This window comes from Eublepharis macularius, chromosome 16 (assembly GCF_028583425.1).
Source record: "Eublepharis macularius isolate TG4126 chromosome 16, MPM_Emac_v1.0, whole genome shotgun sequence".
NCBI classification, from domain to species: Eukaryota; Metazoa; Chordata; class Lepidosauria; order Squamata; family Eublepharidae; genus Eublepharis; species Eublepharis macularius.
In genome coordinates, this window is record NC_072805.1 from 11952289 (window position 1) to 11968490 (window position 16202).

The following is a 16202-nucleotide window of genomic DNA, read 5'->3' on the forward strand; positions in this document are numbered from 1 at the left end:
AAAGAACTGCCTTGGTGGACCTTCCGTTCGCGCCGAGGTTCAAATAGGATGAACAGGGAATGATGTCGCTGTTTTTGTTTCTCCTGCCAATTACCAAGGTGTCCTCTTTAAAAAGTTAAAATTTCATGATCCACAACAAATTTCTACAATTATACACTATGAAATGGATTACTTTTTATATAATCACCCACAGAAAACATACAACATAAAAATTCTTCATAAAAACATTTACAAATTTATTATGTATTACATAAATTATAAAAATAAAATCTATACAAAAACTTGGTCAAAACGTTGTTAAATATAGAAAGCAATATGCAATCCATGAAAAATGTGAACATTGTAAGATTTATAAGCATGCCGAAGTTATAAATTGACAAACACATGGAAAACCAGGAGTGTGGATTTCAGAAGGTGCTGCCGTCCCTTGGCCTCTGGTTTGTTGTGACCTGCAGGGCTTCATCTTGTCCCTGGTGCTTTTCAACATCACTGAGCCATGTCATTCGGATATTTGGGCTTGGTTAATAACTAAGTTATATCGATATAACTATATATAGTTATATTTAAGGCTAATTAAATATTATACTCTCCTATTAAGGCTAGGATGGGGATTAAATACATTTATGCCTCTGAAGAAGGAATACAACGCGTAACAAAACAGCAGGCTAGAGGATTTGGGGGAGGGGCTAAAAACAAGAAATCGTTTCAAAGTTTTGGACGCTCCTGAAAAGAGTTACAGCAAGATAGTGATGAAGAGTTGGAGGAGAGTATGGGAAGCCATCAAGGGAAGAAGCGAGCTACGATTACAATGCTCCCTATTAGGTGATGTAGATGTTGAAACAGGTGATCAGGAGTTGAAGGAATGCCTGGGACCTAGAGAAGCATCCAAGGGAAGAAGTGATAATAGACTTTAAACGAGGGAAGATAACTTTAGTTTATTAGCAGACCAAAAAACATCTTATTGCCAAACCTCTTGATAAAATTTGTGGAAAAATTAGATGTACTACTCATATCCTTCATAATAAGAAGCAAGAGAAGGAAGTAGCTAGAAGTCCATTGAATTCTCATTCATCTAAGTATCCATCTAAGTACTGGGAACCAAGATGAGCCAACAAAATTTGATTTTTAAACCATGCAAAATTATCCTTGACATTTTCCAAGGCTGAGATATAAGCTGGCAGAATAAGAGGCAAGCTAAAAGACACCTTAGCTATTTATTAGAGATACCAATAAGGGAACGTGTTTATGGAATGCTTAAGTGGCCCAATATATCAGCAATCAGTGTTGGTAATTTTCCACTCTAGACATATCTCACAATTGTTCGGGCTGACAAGTTTGAAATGAAGCCTTTTGGTCTGTGTATTAAAAGACATTTTCGCAACTCCAGGCTGGGCTCCCTTCTGGAGAACAAAGAAATAAGACCAAGGTGGAAGGTAAAGTAGCCAGCAAAGGCACCTACTCACCATTCAAGAGAAGAACAGGAGAACCCCTTGTATTATCCGAGGAGACTATGATAAAGAGAGGAAAACTCCCTGGAGCGAGATTAAATCAACTAGAAATGGGAGATATGGCCACTAAACCCCAATTGAGTGATCTCACTACACCTTTAAAACTCCCCAAAATACAACAACTAACACCAGGCAACTGAAAACAACATCTCATAGACTCCCCCCCCCCCCCCCAAGAATGACCCTTTTCTAATGGAGGCTGAGATAATAGCTTCCTTAGTTTGGGCAGCAGCATAAGTCCAAGGAAGTGTCCTTTCACTATTACAAACTGTACTCAATTGAAGTTGGAGGGGCTAGAGAGGGAAGATAAAAGACCATTCGCCCAAGAGGAGAAAAACACAGAAACTGACCCACGATTCAACCAAGATGTCATGTCCTCCCCTTCAAGCAGTGGTACTATCGAGGAAGTGGTACACTTGAACTGTAAATATCTCTGGCCAAAAGGAATTGTGAAGTCTAGTTTTAATAAGGAACAGGAGGTTATAAATACCAATTGACTAGAGGAAAGCCTAACATTAAAAAAATTTTCAGGGAATACTACATTCAAACCCGAAGTGGTGGGCAGAAGACCCTTCTATTTTCTATAATAAATAACTCAGGGTGCATTCCCTCCATCTGGAAGAAGGCTCTGGAGGTACTGATTTTTAAGAATAAAGAGAAAAAGCAGGAGCCACAGAACTACTGCCCCATTAAGCTCCCCTCAGCTATTAGGAAATGGTATGAAACTTATTTAAGCATAACACTGAAAGAATGAATGGAGGAGTCAGGAATTTTAAGTGAAGAACAAGGTGGTTCCGCCAAAGATGCTCTGAAGTTGATCCCTGCCTGGTTTTGGCCCATTTGGATGAAAAGTATACCTCTACAGTAAATAATCATCTATATAGCCTTCATTAACTTACTGACAGCATTTGAGCGCATATCGAGAACTAGACTACGGCAGAAGCTAAAGGAAACCACGAGCAACAGATGCTTGCTGTGGCTATTGACTAGATTATATCACTACCCAGAAGTGAAAATCAGATGTAGCCCTGAAGGCCAGACAACGGATTCCATCCCAACCTCCAAAGGTGTCCCACAAGGTTCTCTTTTAGCTCCGTATTGATTTAATCAATACATCAATGATACCGTTAAAGCAGTTTCAGGACCTACTCACCGTGCATCTATCGTTAATAATCAAGCCCCTGTTTTTACCACCGATCAATAAGCCCGCTGAGGCACGCAGGAGACAAAGAAAATTCTATTGCCGAGTCAACTTTGAACTCGAGAGTTTTGAGTTTAGTAAATAGTAAATAGCGTTGTCAAGTAAGTATGAATGGATGTCAGCAGGATTCAGAGTAAATATCTCCAGATTATACTTGAAAACTCTGTTTAAGTGACCACCTAACTAAAGAATTTAATCCTCTCCTTCCCTTATCCCATTTTCCTTCAAGTGTGTTTATATGAATGCCATGCAGGCTGCTTTGCATTCTGTACATTGACAAATCCTGATAACTTAATAAATTGGCTATTTCATGGAATGCTTCCTGAGAAACAAAGATTTTTCAAACTTAATTTATGCTGACGATACTTATTTCACACATCAGCAGCATTGAAATGCATGTTGACGAGTTTTAGCTCCTGCCGTGCTGATGACGGCTTAAGTATAAATGCTGAGAAATCCAAAGTAGTTGTGTTTGTAACAGGATGCTGACTGACAAAAAAGGGCTGGAGGATGGCAAACACCAAATAACTGGACAAGTGACAAAATTTAGATATTTAGGAATGATATTCTCCCAAGACCTATCTTGGACAAATCAGTTTCAAACAGTTTTTACACAGAGGGAGGGAAATAGTCCCAACAGGTATAAGGACTTTTGGGGGTAACATAAACTTTATGTTACTTTATGGTGCTCGAGTGTAGGTAGAAGGTATATCTGAGACTACTGATTCTTTCTTACTAAATTTCCTGAGAAAAATAACCAGGTTACTAAACTGTGTATCCAGTATAGCTATGTGCTAAGAATTTGCAATTCCTTCATTAGAATCAGTAGCTTGGCAGGATGCATATAGACTCAGAATGAAGATTCTTTTAAACTATAGATCTAAACTCCTTTTTATTCTAAGGGCCAAGCTACAAGTGATGAAGTCTCTGGAGTTAAACCCGTGCGTGCTGACTCAATTTTTAATTGATCTGTAGTTTTGAAACGGAGAGCTGCGAGGACCCCTGCGAGGACAGGGGAACAGCGGGGAAGCCCTAGTCGAGTTTCCTTGCTGACCAGCCAGCTCGCCCGAGGAAGATGCAGGAGGAAGACGGAAGCTCCTCTCCGTGCCACTCTGATCCTAAGATGGATGAGCCCTGCCTGCCTGCCTGCCTGCCTCCCCTTGCTGAGCTTAGCTTTGAATCTGCATGCAGAGAGGGGAAGGCTTGGAGCCAAGCTACAAGTGACGAATTACCCTTGCCAGGCAAGTGAACAGACTCACGTGTATTCCTCCCTGTTCACTTGCCATTCACTTGCTCTCCACTTGAACAAGTGGAGCGCAACTGAACGGCAAGTGAACCGGGAGGAATACACGTGGGCCTGTTCAAGACAGTAACATGCTCAGGAATCACTCTGTGCTTTTCCTGAAGAACCTTTGATCCTGCTTTTCAAAAAAAGGAAATACAAAGCAGCTCCTACTACAAAATCTATGCATTTATGTACACAGTAAGGCTTGAGAAGGGATACCCCTTGAACTATTAACGGGGGGGAGACAGCGGCAAGGCTCATCAGCCAGGTCGGCCATTTTCCTCCTGTGAAAGGAGGAGAGAACAGCAGGAAAGCAACCGCGTAAGACTACAGGTGCCCCGCTGAGGGCAAGTCTGAGTCTTCCCCACTCCGCGTGTTGCCTGCCTCCCCTCTCCAGCCTAGCGTTGGACAGTGGGGCAGCCCTATTCTTTTAGACAGGTGGGGGGAGTTTGCATTGTGAAAACACCCGAATGAAAGCACAGATTCATCACAGAAGTGCTTTGTCCAGAGGACCTCAAGGCTGCTATATATCTCACCCAGGTGTATCTCCACATAACCATTCTCCCAGCTCACTGCAGGTTTTTGAGACTCATTAACCACCAGAGATATCAGACCTTGTCCCATGGAGAATTTGCAACGGATGGAGTGATAACATTTCTAATTCTTTAGGCCTGGATTGTTTATAACTGTGTCTTGTGATGCCTGGTCCAGGGAAAAAGTTTGTTCAGCAGCCAGGTTATTAATCTGGCCTGATAAATCAGAAGAGCTAGCACCTGATCTGGCCTTGAAATCTCTGCACAGAATGAGCGAGAGTGTCAAGGGTTATGGACAGAAGATCCCCAAAGTTTTCAGTGCTCTGGGGTTTCCAGAGATTAGGTGGAATGTTAATGTAAAGGAGACGGCCAATATGTTGCGTTGGGATCATTAGAACCTGAATATAGTCCTGAAACCCACCTTCCAAAGTCTGTAGATCAACTTTTAAGGCAGACAGACATGAATAATCCCAGACCCTCACTCCCTTGTCCCCTGACAGAAGTTTTGACAGCTGGTATTGCAAAGGGGTGGTAACCCTGAAAGGGGGGAGACTGGACACCTGGGACCCCATTTCCTGCAGACATAGGGTATCAAACTGCTGCAGCAATGAGAAGAATTCAGGGTAATGGGGTTTATTCCCCCACCAGCAGGTGTAATTTTCAATTAGACCTCTATTCTATCCATACCCTTTGAAAAATTGATAAAAATGCAAACAGTTTTGAGGGAAGACACTTGATGTGGGTCAGGGGATTGGACAACCGCAATCTGAGCCACAGTCCCTGTTCTTCCCAACTCAGAGTCCTGAGGGAAACGGTTAGGCGTCATCTCCATTCCCTTTCCTCTGTTGGGGGGATGGGTACAGATGTGTTCTGTGGGCGGGAAACACACTGTCTACAAGGGTGGTCTCCATTCGGTTGGGCGAATGCAAGGAAGGGGGGCTACGGCTGACTTTACCAGAACCGCCTCGGCATTCACCCCTCTGGGGAGGGAGGTCTCCGGCGCTGGTAATGGCCATTCCTCCTTGATTTCTGGAGGTCTGGCCCTCAAGTGTTCCCATCTGTGGGTGATCGCCCTCTGCTCTGGAACTGGGAGAGCAGTAAAAGAACGTCTATGAAATCCTTCTCCAGAACATCGTTAGGAGGAGAGATCTCTACGTCCGTTTCTGTGTGGGTCTCTGAGAAAGCGGGGAGGGGGAGAAGGGTCAGCCCAACCGATGAGGTGGGTCATGCGATGAAACGCTGATCGGTCCTCCCTTCAGGTGCTTCTCTTCAACTGCAGAGCTCAAGAGGTGCAGCGTTTCCCAGCTGAAGAGCGGAGATTGAATTGTGTTCATAAAAATTGGGGACAATTCTCTGATTTTAGGAAGTCTTTCTGTTGAACGAATAATGAGGGGATAGCTGGGCTATCAAAAGTTAGTAAAGCTTTACAAGCCGGTCGAAATTGATTAAGGAGCTCAACTCATCCTGCTGCCAAACAATGTTCTCAGGTATGGCTGGGTGTGATGTTTTATATTCCAAAGGGGGGTGGAGCCATTGAATGGGCAGACATTCAAGCAAACCTTGTGACGCTGGAGAAGGAACTGTGAGAAACCTCCCCTGCTATCAGACAGGGAAGAGCTGGAACGGCTCCCACGTTCTTTTGGTGCTTCCCCTGGAGTGTCAATCCAGCGTGTACTCCTGGGTTTGAAAGAGCAGATGGAGTTGATCTGAGTTGATCTGTGGATTAGGAAGTCAAGCTTCGAGAGCACCAGTCCTAGCTGCTCAAAAATACTTTCCGTCGTTTGAGCAGTTAGGAAGTCCAGGATTTGGGCCACTTCGAACTCTTCATGCCCATACATCAAGATGGGCGGCAGAGCTTAGGAAAGGGGTTGGAGCAGATCTGGAGGCGCTGCGGGGCCAGTAGAGAACGATGGAACACTGGAGGTATTGGGAAGGAGGGAGGGAGGGAAGGCTAAATGATAGGCCACAGGGTTCTCTTGTCCTGTGACTGTGAAAGGTCTGACTAAACTGCTGTAGCACAGTGGTTAAGTGGTTTGGCTGCAAAACAGCACTCTACTGGTTTGAATCCCACTACTGCCCTGAACTCAGTGGGTGGCCTTAGGTAAGCCACTCCTCTGAGCCCCAGCTCCCCAGCTGTATTATGGAGATAATAATAAGGCTAACTTGTTTACCACTCCGGGTTGAGGCCCTAATCTGTCTAGAAGAGCAGTATATAAGTGCAGTTGTTATTATTATTAACCGAGCATCTATCATCTGGGAGAGACATTGGTTCTGGAGGTATCATATGTTAAGCCAAATCTGATCTCGAAGGTCCTCACTGGCTCGACACCTCTGGTCTAGGCCCGCTTTATACACTTGCTTTGGCTGTTGCAGTTGTTCCCGGAGGACGGTGTGCAAGGCCTGAAGCTCACCTACAAAGCCATTGGCAGCAGGGACGGCTGAGTGATAGCCATGATTGGCCCTAAGGTGTGTCTAGTAATTGGAAGCAGGCACTGCATTCTTATACGTGAATTTGGCAAGGGTAGCTAGCCCGACCAGTCATCCTTTTGGTGATTCACACAAAATCGGAAGTATTGTTCTAACGTGAAATTAGTCCGCTCTGCCTGACCATTTGATTGGGGGCGGTGAGCCAATGAGAGGTGCACTCAGGTACCCAACAAGGAGTGTAGCGTCCTACAGAAGTGGGGTGTAAACTGTGCCCTACAATCTGATACTAGGTGTGCCGCTAATCCATGGAGTCGGAAGATGTTCTGCAGATGCCGCTGGGTGGTTTCACACGGTGTGGGAAGGCAAATGCATGGGATGAAATGAAATGGGGCAGAACAGACCCAATTGCGATACTGGAGGCACCCATTTCCATCATGAACAGTAGGCTGGGGTCTAGGTGGCGCAGCAGAGGCTCGGTGGCAAACCATCCTTTTAGATCCTGGAAGGCCTGCTGGGAAGCTGGTGTCCACTGGAATGGTTCCTGAGGCTGTAGCAGCCTGGTTAGGGGCACCACTAGGGGGGTGGTAACCACAATGTAATAATTGGCAAAGCTCAGGAACAGCTGGGCATCTTTGGGGTGGTGAGGAGCCTGCCAGGACAGTATTGCCTCTGCTTTGGTAGGTGCCGTCTGAATTCCCTGCAGCGAGATGCAGTGGCCAGGTAATTCCACCAAGGACAGGTCAAAGGCCATGTTCTGCTTACAGCCCATGATGCCACAGGCGTCGCAAAACTGTCCAGACGTCTTCAGTGTGCTTCGCAGGATCCTGGGAGTATATCAGGATATCGTAAAGGTATGTGATGACAAACCGGTCCACCAGGTCTTGGAAGATGTTGTTCATGAACCTGTGGATCATACGAGGGTGCTGGACAGGCCAAAATACCAGGCATTCAAAATCCCCATACTGGGTGCACAATATAGTCTTCAAATCATCCCCTGCCTGTATGTCCGTATCAGGGTGTAGGCCCCACAGAGATCGTTTGGTTTAAACTGTGGCCCCCTTCAGTTGCTCTTGCAGCTTGGGAATCAAACATAGTGGTCATGGACCATGACCATATTACGAGCCCAATAATTGTTGCACAGGCGCAGCTCTTCACTCTTCTGTTTACGAACGAGATGGGTGCCGCCATTGGGGAGGTTGATGGGTGTATAAAACTCCGCTGTAGGTTCTTGGTCAAGAAGTCCCTCAGTGCCTCTCCTTCTGGCCCAAACAGGGAATAAAAGCGCCCAGCAGTCAGGGGTGCTTCTGGTACCAAATTCATTGTGCAATCATAGGGTTGATGTTGGGGGAGCTGATCTGCCCCCTTCTCCTTAAGACGTTCTGGAACTTTGCTTGGGTTTCGTCCATGACAGGGCTAGATCGCAGAAGCCGCCCGTCAATGGCTTCAACTTGCATGAGGGTCTCTTTGCAGTATAATGGGACCTCGTCTTGTTCAGCAAAATTGGCATCCTTATAGGAGCATGTTGCCTCAGAGTCCAGCAATGCGTATATCAGTGTCCAGCAGTCTTCAGGGGAGCCTTACTGGGACCAGGAGGGGTCGAGGACCTGAGCTGTGGGCGGTGCTACTTGATTCAGCTGCTCTCCCCACGTAGCACGGCCCGAGCCAACTTGGGGCATGGAATATAACGCTTGCTGCTGGGACTTCTCTTTCTCAGGGCAGCAGCTTGCATGGTGCCCTACGCCTCTACAATATAGGCACAGGTTCAAGGAATGGCGCCTCTCCTTCTCCTCCCTTGAGAGCTGCAGTTGAACAGCCCCCAGCTGCATGGGTTCCCCTGCCATCTCCGGGGGCAGGAGCAGGCAGAGGGGCTGAGGGAAGCCTCTGCTCCACTGGTCTGGGGTGAGTCGCGAGGGAGGTCCCCCGAGCCACTTCAGCCAACACCGCCTTGGACAGCTCCTCTAGGTACTGGTCAGTCAGAGCAGCCTCATTCCACCCCAAGTCTTGGGCCTGTAGCTGGAATTCCGTGGTATAGTCTGCCACCGAGCCTCTCCCCTGATGTAAACGTCCTTCTGAGGGTTGGCAAAGTCTGCACTCAAGTGGTGTAGAAAGTCTGAAAAGCTTGTCAGCACTGGGGAGCTGGATAGAAGCAGCGGAGTGGCCTGATTGGCTCACTTCCTCTTTAAGAAGCTCAGAGTGAAGCCGACCTTGGTCTTGTCATTAGGAAAATGCCTTTCCTGAAGCTTAATGTACAGTTTGCACTGTGTCAGGAAAGCATAAAATTCTTCTTGACCATCACCCACAACTTCTCTGGGGGCTCATCGGTATTTTCCCGGGGGGGGGGGTAGCAGGAGCTGCAGCAGAATCAGCAGCCCCAGGCCCAGTAATAGCAACTTGTTCTTGAAGCACAGCTACAGCATTCGCCGGTTCCTGTATCCGGCCTTGTAGTGCTTGGTTCTGGGCATCTGCATTTTCCATACTGCTGCTCAATGAAGTGGAAGCAAACTGTGCTGGTTGCCGGGCTCCAGTATCAGGTTACAGGGTCTCTTCCAGTCTCTCTTAATAGCAAGGCCAGGGAAAGTTCCAAAGTCAGGCCATTCAAGCTGAGCTCAGGTCTTCCAATAACCAGTCCAGGTAGCGCCAGCAGGTCAGCATCTCAATGTTCACGTTGCCTCATCTGGAGGCTTTATAGTCTGCACGCCCATACATCATGCAACCAGCCAGCTTCTCAGGCACAGTCCTGTAAAGACTCGTGTTCACTGTCGGGCGGCAGGTGGCGTCGAGCCAACAGATGTGCCCTGTGCATTCCTGCCTGTAATTCTGCCCTGTCTTCTCCTATAGCCTTCTAGAGTCACTGGTGTTCCTGGGGGGCTGGGAGTGGCTAGCTGGCCGTCACCTGTTGGGCAGAGCTGGAAGATGGAGGTGCTTCTGACTCAGCTTCCGGCTGTAGGTCCTGGCATGCCTGCGCCTCCTCCTGCTGCTGCTGATCGGCTCCTGTCTTCGCTGGGCTGGTTATCTAGGCCCCCTCCTCCTCTGAGGAGCCCTCGCTGTCCCTGAGCCCTGGCTGCACATGACACTCCTCCCCAGTTGTTTGCAGAAGGCCTGGCTAATAGAGTGGTTGATGTCTCCAGTATCTGCATGTCTGCAAATCCCACGCAGGCAGCTTCTTCCAGCAAGAAACACAGGATGAAATAGCCTGTCCTCAGACACTTCCCGGATGGAAATATTTATCCACGGTCTCTCCACAACTTTTGTGAGGAGTGTTATAGGTGTTATAAGAGAGCGCTCGGAGAATAAACGTCCATCATCATTGCTGGAGCTCCACCCTCCCTACTACTAAATAACTATTAAAAGGGGTTCAAACTACTAAACTACTACTAAATAGCTAATTAAAGGGGTTCAAACTACTAAACTACTAATAAAAAACTTTAAAATACTACAAACTACTATACTGAGAGCCAGTTTGGTGTAGTGGTTCAGAGCACGGGACTCTAATCTGGAGAGCCGGGTTTGATTCCCCACTCCTCCACGAAGCCAGCTGGGTGACCTTGAGCGAGTCACAGTTCTCGGGAGCTCTCTCAGCCCCACCCACCTCACAGGGTGATTGTTGTGGGGTAATAATAACACTATAAACCGCTCTGAGTGGGCATTAAGTTGTCCTGAAGGGCGGTATATAAATCAGATGTTGTTGTTGTTGTTGTTATTGTTGTTATAATACTAATAATACTAAAGCACTAAATCTACTTCTAAAACATTTTTTTATATTTTTTATTTTATTTTATCCTAAACGCTAAAAACTAACTACTACTAAAGCACTAAATCTACTTCTAAAACATTTTTTTATATTTTTTATTTTATTTTATCCTAAACACTAAAAACTAACTACTACTAAAGCACTAAATCTACTTCTGAAACATTTTTTAATGTATTTTTTAAAATTTTATCCTATACACTAAAAACGAACTACTACTAAAGGTCTAAATCTACTTCTAAAATATTTTTTTTATTTTTTATTTTATTTTATCTTAAACACTAAAAACTAACTACTACTAAAGCACTAAATCTACTTCTGAAACATTTTTATGTATTTTTTTAATTTTATCCTATACACTAAAAACTAACTACTACTAAAGGTCTAAATCTACTTCTAAAATTTTTTTTATATTTTTTATTTTATTTTATCCTAAACACTAAAAACTAACTACTACTAAAGCACTAAATCTACTTCTGAAACCTTTTTTTTGTATTTTTTTATTTTATTTTATCCTAAACACTAAAAACTACCTACTTATTCTAAAGGGGTTTTATTTCTGGGGGCCGGGGAGCCATTCCATCTCCTCGGGATTAAGGGAGAGGGTGGTGTGAAAAGAGAGGGTGGACAGTTGGGTGCTGGGATTGGGATTGGGGGTGGGATAAGAGAAAAGGAGGGAAGGAAGGGGTGGTGGAGGGTTGGGTTGGGGTCCGGGAAGCCACTCCATCTCCTCCTCGGGATTAAGGGAGAGGGTGGTGTGGGCAGAGAGGGTGGACAGTTGGGTGCTGGGATTGGGATTGGGGGTGGGCAAAGAGAAAAGGAGGGAAGGAAGGGGTGGTGGAGGGTTGGGTTGGGGTCCGGGAAGCCACTCCATGGGCTCGACCTGGTGCCATCTTCTTTTCTGTTGGGACATAAAATTGGAGAGGAGAGAATTGAGAAGACCCTGGGACACAATGAGGAAAGATCACCTGCGAGGAGTAAAGCTTTACCATCCCTCTGCCTCCCTATCTCTCCCGTCAGCCCTCCAGACATATTTCTGCAAACTTCTTGAGATCTCCTGCCTACGACTTCAGTTCACGAAGCTGAGGCCTAGCCTGCTTCATCACAGGTAATGCTGCAATACTTCCTCCAAACTTATCTGCAGGGACATACCTGAAGAGAAGCCCTTAAATGCTTTGAGATTATTTCAGGAAAACTCTTCTTTGGGATAAATATTTATTTTGTGTATGCTTTCCCCACATAGAAATTGACCTCGGGACTCGTCCTAGACCAGTGGAGCAGAGGCTTCCCACAGCTCCTCAGCAGGGCAGGCGACTAGCGCAGACGGCCTCCCAGCCCTCCTGGCCATTCGCCTGCCCGGCTGAGGTGGGGGCCAGCTTGCTGTGCTCCCTGTCCTGCGGGGCACGTGATGGCGCGGGCTGGCCCCCACCTCAGCCAGGCAGGCGAATGACAAGGAGAGCTGGGAGGCCGCCCGCGCTACGCACCTGCCCTGCTGAGGGGGCGGCCGGCTGGCCGTGCTCCCTGTCCTGCTGGGCAAGCAAGTGGCACGGAGGGCTGGGAGGCTACCCGCAACATTCGCCTGCTTTGCTTGGCTGCAGAGCACACGGCGGGGATCTGCAGCCTCGTTCGCCCACCAGTGTCAGGGCCGAGGAGTTCCTCAACCCCGAAATCAGCAGGCAAACGGAACTCCCTTTGGGCAGGTTGCAGGCTCTGACACCGGCAGGCGAATGAGGCAGCAGGGATGCAGGCATAAGCCTGCACCTCCCCGCCGTGTGCTCTGCAGCCAAGCAAAGGTAAAGGGGGGGCTGGGGGCTGGGTGTTGTGAGGTTTTTAAAGGGCCTTACTGCTAGCAAGTGGCAGGACAAGGCCCTTTATACTATCAGGTGGCAGGGGAGTGGATGTGGGTGTGGGTGCTGAAAAACCCAGCCCCCGGAATGATTTTGGAATGCTTTACGGAGCATTCCAAAGTAATTCAAATTCAAATACCCGAATCCAAAGCGCTGCACACCCCTAATTCAAATCCTCTGATAATTCAAACACCATTTGAGTTTTATAAGGTTCTCCATTAAGAAGAGAAACACTAAAAGGCCACATACCAAGAGGTCTATATCTGTATGAAAACGGAAGGGCTGGAGGAACGGGAGCCTGATCAGAAATAACAATTACATCTGTGTCTCAGGCTACAATCTGGGGCAGCAAAGAAGCCTAGACAAGATCAGAAACAAACGAGATGAGGCAAGAAACAAACGTCTAATCTCTATCCCTTGGGTGCAAAATACGCCAAGCATCCGTCAGACAAGAGCAGCTGAAGGTGTGTCTGAAAGCACACGTTGATCCAGGCACTGGTCCCTGGTTGCATTTGTCAGAGGAACGCATGTTGTCTGTCTTGTAGAAACAGGTGTCCACATGTGCATGGCAGGAGGGACCTCACTCCACCCTGACACTCCAGGTAACTTACAGATCTCCCAGATCTGGGCATCTTTGAGGAGCTGAGACTGGCAAACTCCACCTGCAAACTCCACTCCGCCTGCAGCTCCTCTGAGCCCAACGGTCAATGGAAGCATCTTTTAGAGTCCTCGGTCTCCGTGGAGGCCGGAACCCTGGCATTGTGACCTTGTGTCCAGGGAACTTATCATCCGGAGGGAGGGGTCTCTGGGATCAGAGGCCACGAACTGAGTTCTTGGGAATCAAGAGGGGTGACTCTTGCATCCCCACGTGAGGAATGCAGTGGAAGTGGTTTGCTGTCTGCTTCCTGCTTTCTCTTGGGCAGTGTGGCTAAGCTCACTGAAGTGACATGGAACCGTTTTGCTCAGCATGTGCCATTGGAGATAGGCCTGCTCTCTGTCTATGGCCCACTGTGGTCCGGACCAGAGTGCATGCGCTGGTTGACCTGGACCTCGGGTGGAATTACGGTCTCTGGCCTGTCCTGCTTTGGGAGCAGGCGCTTGGATCAGAAAGTGTATCGCTTCTTTTCCATTCTTCTTAGAAAGACTCTAACAGCAATGCTTCATTGGTGAGGGACTTTTTCTTGCTGCAAACCGGCACTTTGTAAGAAGACAGATGCTGCCTTAACCTGCAGCTCTTTTATTTCTTACAGTAATGAAGCTCTTGCCTTAGTGCTTCACTACACACTGCAAAATCTTTGAAAGGTTTGGTTCTTGTCCATCTCCTTGCAAAGAGAAAATAAGCAGCAAAAGAAGAAGATCTTTCAAGTACTCACACCATAAGGTTGCCAGACTCCAGGTGGTGGCTGGAGATTTCCCAGAATTACCATAGATCTCCAGGCTATAGAGATCCTCCCCCCCCCTCCCCGTAATGATTTTAAGTAAATGTGTGCATGTGCAAGAGAGCAAGAGAGGCAAGCTGTGTGCAGCCTTAGCGTGTTTAAGCATGTCTGAGAGAAATAGAACCTGTGTGGAAGCCTGAACTGTGTATGTTTGTGAAAGAACATCCAGTCAGGGGAAAGCAGGCAAACTGTGTGTGCGCCTCAGAGAAGGTCTGTGTGACTGGGTTTAAGTAAAGTAACCTTAAGAATTGAGAACTACTCTTTTGAAACCATCAGGTTTTAGAAATAATATGAAACTGATATGTTTCTTACAAAAATGAACGTTTATTTTGTTTTTTTCCATATCCCAGCGTGTCTGTCATTGCTGTATCCCATTCCTATCCTCAGGGCCACATAGACCCATGGAGAAGCCTGACGCTTGGGCACGTTACTAAAGGGGAATTTAAATAAAATATCTTGGAGTATAATATTCCTGGTGGCAGGAATCTACGTAGAGGGTGTAAGAGAAAGATTAAAGGGAAAACCTACCCAAGAGAAAGGAAGGGTCGTAAGTTACACCCCCACACCCAACGAGAGTCCAGGCCTGGATTTCTGCCACCTGCCGCATGAAGAGGCAGAAGGTAGTTGCGGGCGGCTCCTCCGCTTGATTTTGATGCACGTGTACCGGAGAGCTGATCGTGTGCAGGTCAGGAACAGAGTCTGAGTGAGTTTTCTTTGCAAGGGAGCATCTGCTGAGCTGAACGAAGCCTCCTTAGCGCCAACGAGGACACGGGACGTGGCAGACTTTTGATGCGGAGCCTCTTCCAAGCCGCCTTCTAGGAACTGTGATTTCTCGAGTCCTCCCTGACAATTAGGTTTAAGTGGCTCTTTTCCTACCTGGTTATTATACATGTGTTGCATGGACTGTATTCCACGCACTGGGGCTACAGGCTTGCAGATGGCTAGTCCCGAGTATTTTTGGAGTATATATATTGGAATACTTACCTTGAACTTTTTGCGCTCATTGCATTGGCACTTTCATTAAAATTGCATTATTGTTATTATCTATCCGGTTTCTGTAGACCAGTTGGTCCTTGTTTGGCAATAAATCCCTCGGAGAAAACGGCTGCTCTGGAGGCTGGACTCTATGGCAGTCTGCCCTGCTGGGGTCCTTCTTCTCTCCTTGTCCCACCTTCTCCAGGAGGGTTTCAACTTCCACTTGGGCAGTTCCTGGTGATATGGAGGCAGAGCCTGGAGAAGGGCCTCAGAAGGGTGTGTTTCTATAGCGTAAACCTCCCATAGCAGCCATGTTCCTGCAGGGGAACTGACCTCGGTCATCTGGAGAGTGTTTATAATTCGAGGATACCTCCAGGCCCCACCTGGATGTTGGCAACCATAACCCCAAGGCGACATTCCCTCTCCCCCGCCCCGCAAATCTCCAGGAATTTCCCAGCCCAGAATTTGCAATCGTGGCAGAGTGGATTCTTCCGTGGCTGTGTCCCTCATTTTTATTCTTCACTTGCGCAAATAGCTTGCTTTTGCTGTCCTACCTTTTGGGGCTGGCTGTTCACGACCCTTGCCTGGAAAGGGTTATGGTCGTGACTCTGGCACCCTCTCTTCACCATGAGCTGCAACTTCTTCCCTAGGCCTAGTTTGTCTTTAAAATGAAAGAAACCGGTTTGTGACTGGGACATGGGCTGAGTTCTTTCCACGTGTCTTTTCTTGTTCCTGTACTTCCTCAGAAAACCAAATGTGTCTGTTCTCAGGTGTTGATACGGACTTGTGCTGGGAAGTCGTGCTGCAGCACAGCCTCTGGGACATGGGCCAGTTCTGAAAGACAGCACGCCATGATTTCTTTACTCTCCACGCAAGCTGCTACTGAAAGCAGCTTTTATGCAGGTCAAACAAGACGTGTTGCAAAAAGAGGAGGGGAGGTGCGCACTTTCCCCAATTCTGTTGGTAGAATGATGGTTCCTTCCTCAGACTGACTTTATGCCGCTTTATATTATCCTCGAAACTACATCCTACTCCAGGGATCCTTGTAAGGTTCCCAGGTACCTGCTGCTGGTGGGCAAACTCCTGGGGATTTGCCACCTCGTCCTCCAATCACCCAGCAATCGGTGGGAGGGGGCAAATTCCCAGAGCTTGCCCACCAATGGCAGGAACCTCAGGATCGCGCGCCATCTGCGTGCTCCCACCTGGTGCGGCAACATCACTTCCGTGAGTAACGTTGTT